This window comes from Balaenoptera physalus (genome assembly GCF_965194825.1).
Source record: "Balaenoptera physalus genome assembly, chromosome: 16".
Classification (NCBI taxonomy): Eukaryota; Metazoa; Chordata; class Mammalia; order Artiodactyla; family Balaenopteridae; genus Balaenoptera; species Balaenoptera physalus.
In genome coordinates this window covers 22,044,347-22,058,852 of record NC_138898.1, presented here as the reverse complement: position 1 = coordinate 22,058,852, position 14,506 = coordinate 22,044,347, and the positions used below count along the sequence as shown (strand labels likewise).

Sequence of the window (14,506 nt, the reverse complement as noted above, 5' to 3'; positions counted from 1 at the left end):
TCCCTCCCATCCTCCCTATCCCACCTCTCTAGGTGGTCACAAAGCACCGAGCTGATCTCCCTGTGCTATGCAGCTGCTTTCCACTATCTATCTGTTTTACATTTGGTAGTGTATATATGTCCATGCCACTCTCTCACTTCGTCCCAGCTTACCCTTCCCCCTCCCTGTGTCCTCAAATCCATTCTCTACGACTGCGTCTTTATTCCTGTCCTGCCCCTAGGTTCTTCAGAACCATTTTTTTTTTAAGATTCCATATATATGTGTTAGCATATGGTATTTGTTTTTCTCTTTCTGACTTACTTCAGTGTATATGACAGACTCTAGGTCCATCCACCTCACTACAAATAACTCAGTTTCATTTCTTTTAATGGCTGAGTAATATTCCATTGTATATATGTGCCACATTTTCTTTATCCATTCATCTGTCGATGGACACTTAGGTTGCTTCCATGTCTTGACTATTGTAAATAGAACTGCAATGAACATGGTGGTACATGACTCTTTTTGAATTATGTTTTTCTCAGGGTATATGCTCAGTAGTGGGATTGCTGGGTCATATGGTAGTTCTATTTTTAGTTTTTTAAGGAACCTCCATACTGTTCTCCATAGTGGCTGTATCAACTTACATTCCCACCAACAGTGCAAGAGGGTTCCCTTTTCTCCACACCCTCTCCAGCATTTATTGTTTGTATATTTTTTGATGATGGCCGTTCTGCCTGGTGTGAGGTGATACCTCATTGTAGTTTTGATTTGCATTTCTCTAATGATTAGTGATGTTGAGCATCCTTTCATGTGTTTGTTTAGAGCCTCTTCACTAGAATTTTATTCTATAACCTGGTTCCTCATCTTAGAGGAATCATCCATTCTTTTGTCTTTCAGCATCTTTATGTAAACTCTTAGCTCACTAGTCCTGATTTAGGTTTCATGTGACTACTGAACATTCTGACCATATGCTCTGGTATCACATAATTCTCTGCATCTCTCCTCCCGCCCCCTTATCACCTACCCCCAATTCTGCCTTTTAGTCAAGGGTGTAGCTGTCCAGCAGACTTGAAAAAAGCCCTGGAGCTAGTTCTCAAAGATGAAGGGGCTTAAAGATGAAAGGCAAGGTTCTTTTCCTCATGGAAAATACAAACTCTTGAGCAGAGGGCTAGCTCTTTTCTCAGGAGTCAAGAGGGTGTTAGGATCTGAAAATGCATAAGTCACAGTTCTTGCTCTCATGGAGCTTACAGTCTAAGGGGGAGCATCCCACAGATTTGAGAATTGATAATGTAGTACACAGTGCCATTGCATGAATAAGATGTGGTGGCATAGAGGCAGGAGCAGCCCTGCCGCTGGGAACTTGGAAAGGCTTTGCAGGGGAGTTGTTGCTTCTTCAGGAGCCTTTTCCCTATCCCTTCTTTTCTATTTCAGTTGCCACCATCTTAGTTTAGACTCCTGGGACTTTGTCAAATAATTAGCCTTCTAGTTTGTCTTCATTTTTTTCTTTGTGGATCTCATATTGGCACGATGAATGTGGGTTTATTTCCTCTGTGTGCCAACAGAACACCCTTCTCTGGTCATAGACTCCAGTCCTACCTATTTCAGCTTCCTTGGAGATAGGTCTTATTGAGATGCCTAATTTTGGAGGTGAATTTGAGGAAGACAGCCATACCTTTCTGCAGTCTCTCACTAGGTGTCACTGTTTAAATTGGGGGTGGTGCATTTATAAGACCCCAATAGAGAAGTTTTCACATGTATAAATGACTACATTGGAGAATGTGGATGGTTCAAGATAGCTTTTCAGCACTGTTGGAGAAAATAATTCAAAATACATGCCCTTCTGAGTGTGCCCATTTTAGACGTCTTTTAATGTTTAGTGTAGTGGATGAACAATAACTCTGGGTCAGGCAGACTGCTGCCTGTGTTTGAATCCCACCTCTGCTACTTGGTAGCTATGTGACCTTGGGTCACTTAATTAACCTCTGTAAGCCTCAGGTCTTCATCTTTAAAATGCGGATTATATAATAGGGTCTGTCTCTGCCCCACCATCTTTTAAAAAAATCTCCACTTTACCATCCTTTTTTTAAAGATAACAGGATTAAATGAGACAGTGTGGGTAGCGCTATGTAGTATAGTGCCTGACACATGGTAAGTGCCCAGTACATGCTAGCTGTTAATTTTTATTATTGATATAATTATAAACAACACATATGGTATAGCAAAAGAAAATGTTTTTCTCAAATTTCGCAAAGCTGCCTTAGTATTCCCGAGGTCACTGGTGTCTTGGAGATTAAGGTTTAGAATGCTATAAAAGGAAATGAGAACAGTTTGTCACGCACACATTCCACAGTATAGAACTGTTCTCAATAGATTAAAGTGTAACCCTATTCTACCACAGTTAGCAGTCATTAATATCAAGGATTATGTCATCAACACAGTAATTCTTTTCCCCGGGTCGCTTTAATATTACTAAGATATCTCAGTTTTCCTCTTTTCTAGTGCCAGGAATCTCATTTACAAATTACTCCTTTCTTTTTCTTTTTTTCCCTTAATGTTCCTGAGGGAAGTGACTGGTTTTGGTCTGAGTCTTGTATAGCTGTAGGGAAAATGGAATTAGGAGAAAGTATAGCAGGAGTACTCTTACCTTCTCCAAGGCCGGCCATTTGATTCTAGTATTTCAGCTGAATAGTTCAAGAACATTTTCTTTTCCACAGAGTTCCAGGAGTGAGTGATCTGAAAGTGTGTTGGCCTAAACTTTGGAACCCCAGCTCCATTGTGGTTGGTAAACAGAAACTAGATTACCTTCATCCTGAGTTCAGTGAAAGATCTAGTGAGACTACCACAGTGCATTTTCATCTCTTAACTCATTTTAGATTATCAGTTTCCTGTAAGCAGATTGTCTACTTTGGCTCCTTAGACTTCCCTTCAACTACCCAGCAGTGTCCAAAGTCAGTGACTGAACTGAGAAGGATTTGAAGTCAAGCACAGAGTATTATGATGCTTCTCTCTGACTGTGTCTGACTATATTCCAAAGGCAGGTATGATCAATTATTGAACACTTTGGCATTATTCATGTGCTTATTCTGTTAGTACATAAAATTGAGGATTAATTACATTTTTATTTGACCCCCCCCTCCAGTTAAGAGCAACTAAATTTAAAATTACTTTTGGAATCTTTAATAGACTTAACCATTAATAGTACATCAGTTCTCTGCTGGTGTTTTGTATGTTTCTAGGGCATTATGACACATGCTCACCATCAGGCTGTGAGCCAATCCAGATTTCCAAGGGCTAGTAAACTTCATTGAGATTAGTAATCCATATCGAGCCTTTCATTTTTAAATTATGTTATACTAGGCATCAGGAATAGAGTGATACACAAGACAGTTGCTGTCCCTTGTCTTTATAGAACTTATACCCAGGGAGGCAAGACAGAAAATATACAAGAAAAACAAATACAAATAAATAAGAACACCTAAACATGCAAACAAATAGTACTAGAGAAACAAAAACAAGATATTTTAAATAGAGATATGAAGGGAAAAATGGGCTGATGTAATTGAATGATTGGGGATCATCAGAAGGTTCCAGAAGGCCTCTCTGAGGAGGTAACATGTAAGCTGAGAATGAATAATGAGAAGGATCCAGCCATGAAGAGCTGTGGGAATAGCAACATAAACCAAGGGGAAAACCACTGCAAAAGTCCTAAGGTGGGAGGAAGCTTGTCATGTTTGAGGCAGTATGGCCTAGAGCATGATGAGTGAGGCAGGGACAGAGATAAGGACGGAGAGGTCTGCTGTGGGGAGGATGGGAAGCCCTAAAATGTTTAGATGTTATTGTTGGTACATTGGGAAACCATGAGGGGTTTTAAGCTGTGGACTGACACAGTTTGGTTAAGTTTTAAAAGATCACTGCCTCTGCGGAATGGAGAATAGATTGTAGGAGAGCAATCTGGCCAGCTTAGTCGTTCAAAGGGGATAGAATTCACCTTTGTGCTGCGGAGGGCCGCAGCTGAAGCTGTGCTCTCCCTAGAATAATTGCTTTCCCGCCTAGGTTGTTTTCAGAATCTCCCAGTTCTAAACATTTAATCTGGGTTCTGGCTTAATCAAGAAGCAACACTCTCCTAGTGCCAGGCTTGGCACAGAGAATGTGGGCTTGGTGCCTTTTGTTGAGCACCCTGGCCTGGAGAGAATGAAGAAAGCAGCCTCTGGTGGACCTGAGGACAATACAGCTGACCCTCAGCACCTGGTAACTTGTAGGAAGCTTTGGAATCCATAAACTTTATGTGCTTCTGCAAAACAGTTGCAGATGGTCTGGACTGATGATTAAATATCACCACTGTTTTGCCCAGATCTGCCGTGGCCATCCTCTCTATGTCTGGTTTTACATTACAGTGGGTAATTAAAGGGGCACAGTCATTTCTGGTTACTTCCAGGACATCTTTTTCAGTTGGCTTGGGGGAAATTTCAGTTTCTGCCAGTTGTATAAGTGACTGCAGTGAGCAGTGCCTGTGAATGGCTACTTTTTGTTTTCAAAATTAAAAAGAACTCTCTCTAATGAAGGGGAATAATTGCCTGCCTTTTCTGTCTGCTGATTCTCCAGTGGGAGTTCTGCCATCAGACTTGTCAGAGTTAGTTGGTAGGGACTTTTTTTCCTAAGTTAGCACGTAGAGATCCGAACGGGCAGAGATTAACACAAATTAGCAATGGTACAAGCAGAGGAACAGATTTCCTTCTGACCAGAGGTGCCATTGGTGGGCACCACCTAATTTACTGTGCATCTCTTACCACTGATGACAGGAGGATGACAGGACTTCTCAGCAAATAAAAAGAATTACTTAAGCACCACTTGAGTTGGGCAGTTTTTACAAGACTTGAGAGTTTCAAAGGCCCTCAGTCTGCTTAGCCTGCCAATGTAGTCACTGAATATTATCTCCCTGGCTTCTCACTGGGGGATCCTTACACCTCATTCAGCATAGTGAACTTGGGGAGACAGAAATTCTGATTCTTGTACCTCATTTTTTTCTTTTTCCAAAGATTTCTTCTTCCATCCCCACAGAACTTATAAGGACACAGAAGGCCCAGTGGGGGAAAAAGAGATGGCATTTGCCTTCTGGCTGACATGACTTGTGCTAGTGGTTGGTGGGGATTCCATAATGAAGATTGCAAATCACTTTCCATATTCCTGGAGCCTGTCCCATAATTAGAGGATTAAACATTTTGTTTAAATTAGTAATTTTCCCTCTACCTTTTCTGTGTGCTTCAGACCACCATTAGAGCAAGATGGAGACTGGTTGACAGTCTGATATTGGGCTCCACATTCTAGTTGTGCTGTTGGCAAGAGGTTGAGGAAGTCTTATTTTAATTAAAAAAAGCAATTTTTAGCCATGGTTCATCTTGTGTGAGGCAGAGGCACTTTGATTGCTGAGTGCAGTGAGTATAGCTTTTTTCAGGAGCATGACACCAAGCCTAACAGGATAATATCAGGAGGTAGGTGTGCAGCTGGGCTTGAAGTATTGCCTCTGCATTAATGGCAGATATGCCTTCAATTGACAGATTATCTTTGTGTTTGTGGGAGAAGGGGTTACTTATAGGTTTAGTATGTTCCTGATTTGCAGTGAATGAAAAACACCTCATAGAGGAGCTTGTAGGAATTGTCATACTTTTAATGAGATAAAAGAATATGTGTTTTCTCCTCCCTATGTCACCAAGCCAAAAGAACAAAATAGAAGGCTGGGAACTACCATTTATTGAGGCCTACTGAGAGCCAGACATTGTGCTATTTGATTTGATATGTTATTCTGTCTCACCCTAAAGGCAACCCTGGGAAGTCAGTATTCTTATTCCCATTGTATAGGTGAGGAAAGTTAGTTCACAGAGGTTTAGTGACTTGCCCAAAGACACCCAAGAAGTAGGTGGTAAAATCTTTTTCCTAATAGAGGGCTCCAGTGGATGAAGGTAGCTTAAAAAAAGAAACACACTAGAGAGTAGAATGCAGCAGAATGCTACCATCACCCTACCTTGTACTTGCCTCCAGTCTACCATATATATCATTCTTGTCCAGTAGAACACCATGCCTTGGTTATCAAATCCAGGGAAGCAGAACACCATGCATCAGTTACCGATCCCAGGGGAGCACTTCAAACACTGTCCGTTGCATCTTGGTATTGGAGTTGCCAAGGAAAACACAACACAGTCAAGCACTGGATGGACCAATGCTTTACTCACATAAAGAAGAGACAGAGCAAGATCAGCTCCAGTAGTGTACGTCAGTCCCTTGTGGCTAGCAGGGCCCTCCCCCTTCCAATGCTGGACAGTTGGCCTATGTGCACCCCTCTTTCTTGCAGCAGCAGCAGGACCCAGACCTGAAAGCTAGTGGCATGACTAAGGGCCATTGACATACATGCTTAAGCAGAACAAAGGAACACTTGCTGAGCCTGAAACAGGGAAAGATATTCCTATACAAAGTGATAAGCCAGGCACAGGCTGTATGGGCTCCTTATCTCCTGTATGGAAGTATTCCAGGCCCAAGGCCCATTTTTATGTGACTGAGTGGGGTTTGAAATACTGCGTGCATGAGACTGCCTTTCCCAACAATTCTGTATTGGAATTACTTGATTACATATCTTTCTTCCCATTGGCCTTTGAGTTCCTCTAGGGCAGTGACCAGCTCAGTACCTGCTGTAAATACTCAATGAATGTCTCTTGACTGAAGAAAGGAAAGAACGAGGGATGAATGAATGAAGCAGTGAATCGGTGATTAGGTGGCTGAATTTGGGTTTCTTCCAGGTATCTTTTTATGTTAACTCTTAGCACCTCCACAGTTGTCTTCTCTTTCTTGTCTCTTACATCTTGATAGAGAGGAGATTAAGATGTGTTTGTGAATGACAGTGGCCCTAGTCATAGGAGACAGTGGGTTGGGTGAAACTTGTCTTAAATAGCAGTTGATGATCTTGATAAAAGTCCGATTCCAGTACTTTAATAACCCGAGAGTTGACTGGAGTTGTTTTAAAGACCAGAGCTGTCTTTGACTCCAAAACAAGAGATTAATCATTTATTAGCCAGATTTATACCAACTCTACTGTGGGCCATAATTGCTGTTTTCTCTTTACCCAACCTTATAGGCAAAAGATAAAACTAACAAGGTGAGTTTTTATTTCATGTTGGTTATATCTGGCACATGCATTTCCGTTTGATTTTTTTTCTTAAACATTTATTAAGTACTTTTTCTGGGTTAGGCACTTCCTCGCTGTGAGAGCTTTTTCCAAGGATGATCTCAGTGTGTGGTGATTTGACCAAGGTCACACACTAGTAACAACAAAGTTAAGTGTCTGACCACTAAAATCCATTTTCTTCTCCCTGCACCTTGCTCCCTTATAAATGGGACTACTTTACCATCATTTCCTATGTACATTATGTTTTGTACAGGCCTGGGACACACATGGGTTTCTAAAACAGAAAGTGGTAGAGCTGCTAAAAGTACACTTAAGTTTAAGTAGCCTTGGGAAACAGATTAGTAGTAAGCCCAGAAACCAGTTAAGGTGGGGTGATTTCCCAATCACGTGGTCGTAGGTAGTATGGTGTCCTGGTAAGAGCAAGAGCTTTGGGCTTAGATTGACCGTTTGAGTCCTGTCTCCACTATTTTCTAGCTCTTTGACCTTAGGCAGTTCGCTAAGCAAGCCACTACCTGAGCCTTGGTTTCCTCACTTGAAGAAACAGGGAATGGTATTACCTACCTGGCAGAGTTGTGTGAGGATTGAAAAGATAATGAAATGTCAAGTTCCAGGTATATAATAAGCACACAGTTAATGGTCATTGTTATAAAGCTTGGATAATCGCTTGGTGAGGAAGCTGTAGGAAGAATTCTTCATGGTTTCTTTAAATCCTGCGGTTCTCTGACCTCAGTGCCTCCTAAGACGCTCTTTGTAAGATTTATATCTGACTTTGCCTATTGAGACCCATCCTGGCTTATTTATGCAGCTTTGTTTAAAAGAGGTGGCCGAATTCCCTTGTGTACAGGGTTTTCAGCCAGTGACTCTCTGGTATTTAATATGTTTACCTGAATTCTCAAGTTTCTAAGTAATTTCAGTCTGAGACAAGTGAGTAGGATTGATGTCAGGCTGCTTTAACACAGGTGTTATAAACAAGATTAAGAGGTTGTTGAAAAGATACTGGTGGAGCTCTGGGGCTAGCTTTCTAGAGTCATTCTAAATTGACAGCTAATGGGTAGTTTGCCTTGATGGCTCTCTCGAGTTGGTTGTAACCAACTAGAGATTCACCCACAGAGGAAACATGCTTTTGAAAATTCACTTTGCTTTCCTTTATAAAAAAGTAAAGGTATTATAAAATGTAATGATGTCTTTGCATGATGCCAAAAAAAAAAAAAACAAAACAGTTGTCTTTGCACTGTTCTAAGGTAATTTTTTTTAAAGGCAGTCAATTCTTAAGTTTTTTTGATGCCAAAAGCCTACCAGGCTTAAAAGAAAACTTTAAAAAGGAAAGAGATGGTTCAAAACAATTATTTTATTCTACTATTTATTTAATTTGTTTCTGTATAAGACACTTACTTAATTATCTTAACCCTTGGTAGAGCTTCTTCCCGCCCAGCGAGGTGTGTGTTTTGGCTTATCTGATCTATTAGATGCTATTGCTAGGAAATTGAGTACCCTAAAATGTTCTTGGGGTGAGCAGTTATTTGAATTCACTTTGAAGTGATTTTTATAGCCTTACTGAGAGAGTTGTGGTGGAGATAGAGCTTGTAGAGGGAATTCGTAGCTGGGCAAGAGGCTACCAGGCTACCAAAGAATTCCTTTTGATCATATTCCACATGGCCAGGTGGTCAGGGTGCCCTCTGTTTTCTGGGTGGAGGAGATATTTCTGACTCTAAGAATAATTCGTTTACCATCCTTGTCTTTATTGGGAACAGAGGTATTTTGCTAACTCTGGTGGTTTGTAAAGCTTCTAGAAATAGTAAAAGCTTTGGGTTGAGGAAAATAAAATGCATCTTAGAAGAAAACAGACATGAAGCCATCTCTTTTCATTGTTTTTGATGGACTCATCAAACAGGCATATACAGATGCCATAACACTAGATACTTCATTCAAGCTGAGAGAGATAGGTAAATCGGCACTCCAGGGCTGGAAAGTGTGTTGTAAAATCGTGCTACATTTTCAGACTTTAAAGTATTACCCATAATGTTGAAAAATACTCTTTTTAACAAGATACTCAGGGTACAGTTTCATGTGAGTTCTGTCTTCCTTGAAATAAATGTGGCAGCTATTGTGTAACAGACTTATGTGGATAAGCTTTAAGCTTTAAAAGAATTAATGGTAATAGCTGATGTCCTAGGCTCCAGAGATCAAAACCATGTTGGAACCCTTAAGGAATTAATAAGCAACTGTGAAAGACCTAGATTTTGTAAATAACTAACATGACTCGTTTCTCACTTATGATCTGGTTCTCACTCATTTAGTCTCAGCGCTCTGAATATTACCCCCCTTCCCATTTTCTCAAAACATCTCCACTTTTTTCTTTCCTGTCTGTCTTCTTGCTAGTATACGCCACCCCGCCTCCCCGCCACAGTCACTCCTGCTGTTTGAAAGAGGAATGCAGTTTTGAGTATTGGCAATGACCTTAGAGGCAACTTATAGAAAGAGTAGTTAAAGATTTCCTTCCCCACTTTAGTCTTAATGAAATTGTGCATTGCTAGAGACAGTAGTCCACTGGCTGGAGACGTCTCTGTCATCACGATTACATGTAACAGGTGTGCCATGTAACTTGCAAAGCCATTGTGTGGGTCTCCTGGTTGCTGAATGTGTACTCCACCTCCCCCAGCCTCTGTGACATACACTTATAAAATATCTAACCTTTGTGTTAGATATTTAAATAATAAAGTGAATTTCTTGTGTCTGAGCCTTTGGAAATAGTTTAAATAATTTAAAATAGCTTTGCCATATTAATTTGTTATTTAATGTTTAAAGATTCAAAGTGGACTGGTGTTCAAGGTGGGTAACCCCTGGGCTCAGTGTGGTTTCCCCAGATGATCTGGCGGAGGGAGTTTTACCATAATCTCCATATAGACAGATAACAGTAAGCGCTTCTGGTCAGTGAGCTTCCAAACAGGCAAGAAGCAACTACAGAAAAGAGCTTTCCTGGCTAACGGCATGGGCAGAAAAGTGGCAGGAGGGATTTTGGTGTTGGTTGAACGATGATGGCAGCAGGGAGAGATGATGCAGATTATGCCTTTAGATGATAGTTTCTGAAGTTGTGACTAAGGAAAGCTGACTGGGGGGTTGTGTATACTGCTGCTGTAAAAGTGAGAGTTAGATTCCAGACCCATCTCTATGGCTTCAGGCTCAAGTCTTGTCACATCCTTGAGTCTTAGTTTATTCATCTGTAAATTATGAGATTGTATGGATACACTTTGTCTGAATCTGAGTTTTACTCTTCTTACCCTCTGAATATCACTTGGTGCCACCATTAGACAATTTACTAAGCTATATAGCCCAGGGTGGCATAAAATGATTAACTATGTAGATAGAACACATAGAACAGATGAATTCTGCCTGGTTGCAGTAATCTAATGATCCAAGAAATTCTGAGAATATGCATACATTGTATACATTTGCTAATAGTGAATGATGGTTCCTGGGTAGTTCATTGGTTAGCTGCCCTCTTCCCTTGTCTCTCATTGATTTAGCAGTGTGGGTTAAGTACCTGCTATGAGCTGGGCACTGTAGGGTGCTGAGGTGTTAGCAGTAAGGGTCCGATCTCAGGGCACCTACCCTTGAGGACCTAGCATATGATTTAGTAGAGGAGATGGAGATTTATTAATGCACGTGTTGTGTGCTGATAATGTGTTGTGTGCTGATATGATACACTGCTGAGGAAGCTCAGAGGTCTTACTGGAGCATTTGAATGACTCCTAGAGAAGGTGGCCTTTGAGCTGGAGTTTAAGGCTGAGTAGGATTTTTCTAGCTGGAACAAAAGGGGAAAGGAAGGTGGTCTGCTCTTCATGGTAGCGCTATACGTGCTTACTCCATTCCAAGGCATCATTTGAGTAACTGAAGGTGACTCTTGGGTCCCTCCCTAATTCTTCTCTCATTCCCTTGTTGGTTTTTTTCTATGGCAAGGTTTCCAGACCCTGTACTATCCTGCTCATGCAATATTGAGATTGTAATGCCTCTTTTCAAGTGTGGTAGCTAACTCAGTGCTACGGGACTGTAGTCAAATTAGATGTTATGCTTCTAATAGTGCACCCTTAATATGCATTAGATTTTTAAAAAATTAAAGTTGGCCATCCTGTTGAAAATGACATTAACTAAAACCATCAGCTGTTTCCTGAATGAATTATTTTTAAGTCATATTTCCTCTGGCAGGGACTTTATATATTTGCTATTTTGAATTTAAACAAGGGACTTTATACTGCTCATACTCTTTTGGTTTAACCTATTATGAATCTACCTCTCTATACTACCATTCACCCACATTTCTCCGTCTGCCCACTTGAGTGACGTTGTGAAAGATCTTGTTGAGATAAAGGTGCTCTGTAGGTATTGTAAACCCTTAACCTTAATCAGCAGTAACAGTATCAAGGGACTACAACCAGTTGGGCGTGACTTGTTCAGCATGATTCCCTGCTAGCTTCTAGTGGTCTCCTTTTTCCCCCTCAAGTATATGCATAACCATACCATTTTGCCAAATTTATTTCAGATCTTTTTTTAAGAAATAAAATATTATAAATACAGTTGAAATGTCCTGTGTACCCTTCCCTAGTCCCATTTCATTGTGTAGCCGTCCTTAATCCAGTTTCTTTATTACCCTTCTTAGAAGCGATCACTATCCTGAATTTGGTGATTATTATTCCCAGTCATTTTTTTTTAATGATTACTGCTTATGTATGCATCCGGTGATCATTGAAATTTTCTTTTTTCTTATTACAAATATGCTCCAGTGAACATTCTTTAAATATGTCCTTGTGCATACGTCTGAGAATTTCTCTAATGTGTATACCTAGGAGTAGAATTGCTGGGATAGCCATAGAATATATGCTTCTTCCGTGTTACTAGGTATCACCAATTAGCTCTGTACTCATTTACTCTTCTATCAGCAAGTTTTAATTTGTTTCTCTATATCCTCACCGACACATGATATTGCCAGATTTTAATTTTTTTATTTTTGCCAACCGGATGATATTTCATGGTTTTTATATGCATTTCCCTGATTTTTAATGAGATTGGGTCCCTTTTTACGTGCTTATGGGCTACTCAGTATTTTTTCTTTTGAAATCATAATTGTGATTATATTCCTTGTCAAAAGCTGATTTTAAGTAATTCTAAAAGTCTTTTGTATATATAGGACTTTGCAGTTAGCTGTCATTAAAAGAAATTGAATCTTAGGCTCTTTTTTCTTTAAAGTGCTGTATCTTTATTTTATTTAATCTTATTCTCCCTTATCTTACTAAAGACAATCCTGTGAGGTAGCAGAACAAGGGCAGAGCATTTTTTAAATGCAGTGCTGGTAAGTCAAATGAATTATCTAAGGTCATGTGACTTTTAAGTGATTCACTAGTACCCAGATTTTTATGATTATTGGTCCACTGCTCTTTGCATTGTATACTATGTTGCTTTTTTTAGGTCAGTGCAGTTCTGTTGTTGTTGTTCTTGGTTTGATGTAATATTCCCTCCAACACCTAGTAGAGTGATGTTCAGGTTCTGTTAGCTCAGTAAACACTTCCTGAGTGAATGAGTGAATGATCATCGTTCTGATGTAGCTGACAAAACATTCACAATGTCTGTTAAAATGGAGGTGGTTTACCTTACAATGATTTTACAAGTATCTGCCTCTGTTAGGCTTGATAAAGAAACAGAATCAACATTCAGCTTACTGATGCAGCTGTAGAATTAATCAGAGAAAATGTCAAAGTAAATCATGAATGCTAAAGAATAGTTTGTACTTCCAAAAAGGAAATCTACACACCCTTTGGAAACGAGATGGATATATATTCAGGCTTTAACAAAGAGTAAGAATTTTTTTGGTAGGAAAAATTGCTTAAGTAGAGTCTTCATGACTAGTGATTTAAATTATAAATCATATTCATGTTACTTGTCAGCCAATCAGATTACAGATCATAAGTGAGACCTTTGGTAATGTTAATTTTTGATACATTGATTCCCCCTCACCCACCCCCCACCACCGTGGACATTGGTAAAACCCACATTCTCCAGTAATTACTGTACTCTTAGTACCTGTAATTTTTTAAATTGGGAATTAATAAGTACATGAGGGTTCTGTTTAATATTTGCAATGACTTTGCTTGGAGATTTTGAGGAGTTTTTGGTACCTGGTTTTTCTTCCAGAAAAAAAAGGTGGCATATTGCCATGATTCTTGCAAAGGCATAATATATAATTATATATGAATATCTGGAATTGCCACTCAGATATTTCTTTTTTTTTTTATACATATTTATTGAGCATCTATTTTTTTTAACATCTTTATTGGAGTATAATTGCTTTACAATGGTGTGTTAGTTTCTGCTTTATAACAAAGTGAATCAATTATACATATACATATATCCCCATATCTCTTCCTTCTTGCGTCTCCCTCCCTCCCTCCCTATCCCACCCCTCTAGGTGGTCACAAAGCACCGAGCTGATCTCCCTGTGCTATGCGGCTGCTTCCCACTAGCTATCTATTTTACACTTGGTAGTGTATATATGTCCATGCCACTCTCTCACTTTGTCCCAGCTTACCCTTCCCCCTCCCCATATCCTCAAGTCCATTCTCTAGTAGGTCTGCGTCTTTATTCCCGTCTTGCCCCTAGGTTCTTCATGACCATTTTTTTCTTTTTTTTTAGATTCCATATATATGTGTTAGCGTATGGTATTTGTTTTTCTCTTTCTGACTTACTTCACTCTGTATGACAGACTCTGGGTCCATCCACCTCACTACAAATAACTCAATTTCGTTTTTTTTATGGCTGAGTAATATTCCATTGTATATATGTGCCACATCTTTATCCATTCATCTGTCGATGGACGCTTAGGTTGCTTCCATGTCCTGGCTATTGTCAATAGAACTGCAATGAACACTGTGGTACATGACTGTCTATCTATCTATCTATCTATTTATTTATTTATGGCTGTGTTGGGTCTTTGTTTCTGTGCGAGGGCCTTCCCTACTTGCGGCGAGCGGGGGCCACTCTTCATCGCGGTGCGTGCGCCTCTCACTGTCACGGCCTCTTGTTGCAGAGCACAGGCTCCAGACGCGCAGGCTCAGTAGTTGTGGCTCATGGGCCTAGTTGCTCCGTAGCATGTGGGATCCTCCCAGACCAGGGCTCGAACCCGTGTCCCCTGCATTGGCAGGCAGATTCTCAACCACTGCGCCACCAGGGAACCCCATGACTCTTTTTGAATTATGATTTTCTCAGGGTATATGCCCAGTAGTGGGATTGCTGGGTCGTATGGTAGTTCTATTTTTAGTTTTTTAAGGGACCTCCATACTGTTCTCCATAGTGGCTGTATCA

At 40.2% G+C, this 14,506-nt stretch overlaps 1 protein-coding gene across 4 annotated transcripts in view; it reads left to right on the top strand.

The window, feature by feature from the left end:
• The window catches only part of CTNNBL1 (catenin beta like 1), a 163,252-nt gene that overhangs the window by 6,814 nt on the left and 141,932 nt on the right, over positions 1 to 14,506 (top strand). The window contains exon 2 of one of the 4 annotated variants that reach the window (XM_082430219.1): positions 2,900 to 3,020. The exons of 2 other annotated variants lie outside the window; for them this stretch is intronic. The gene's annotated coding sequence lies outside the window, so the exon portion shown is untranslated. Of the gene's footprint in view, positions 1 to 2,878; positions 3,021 to 14,506 lie in introns of those variants that run through there. One more of the 4 variants, XM_082430218.1, reaches the window with a different exon arrangement.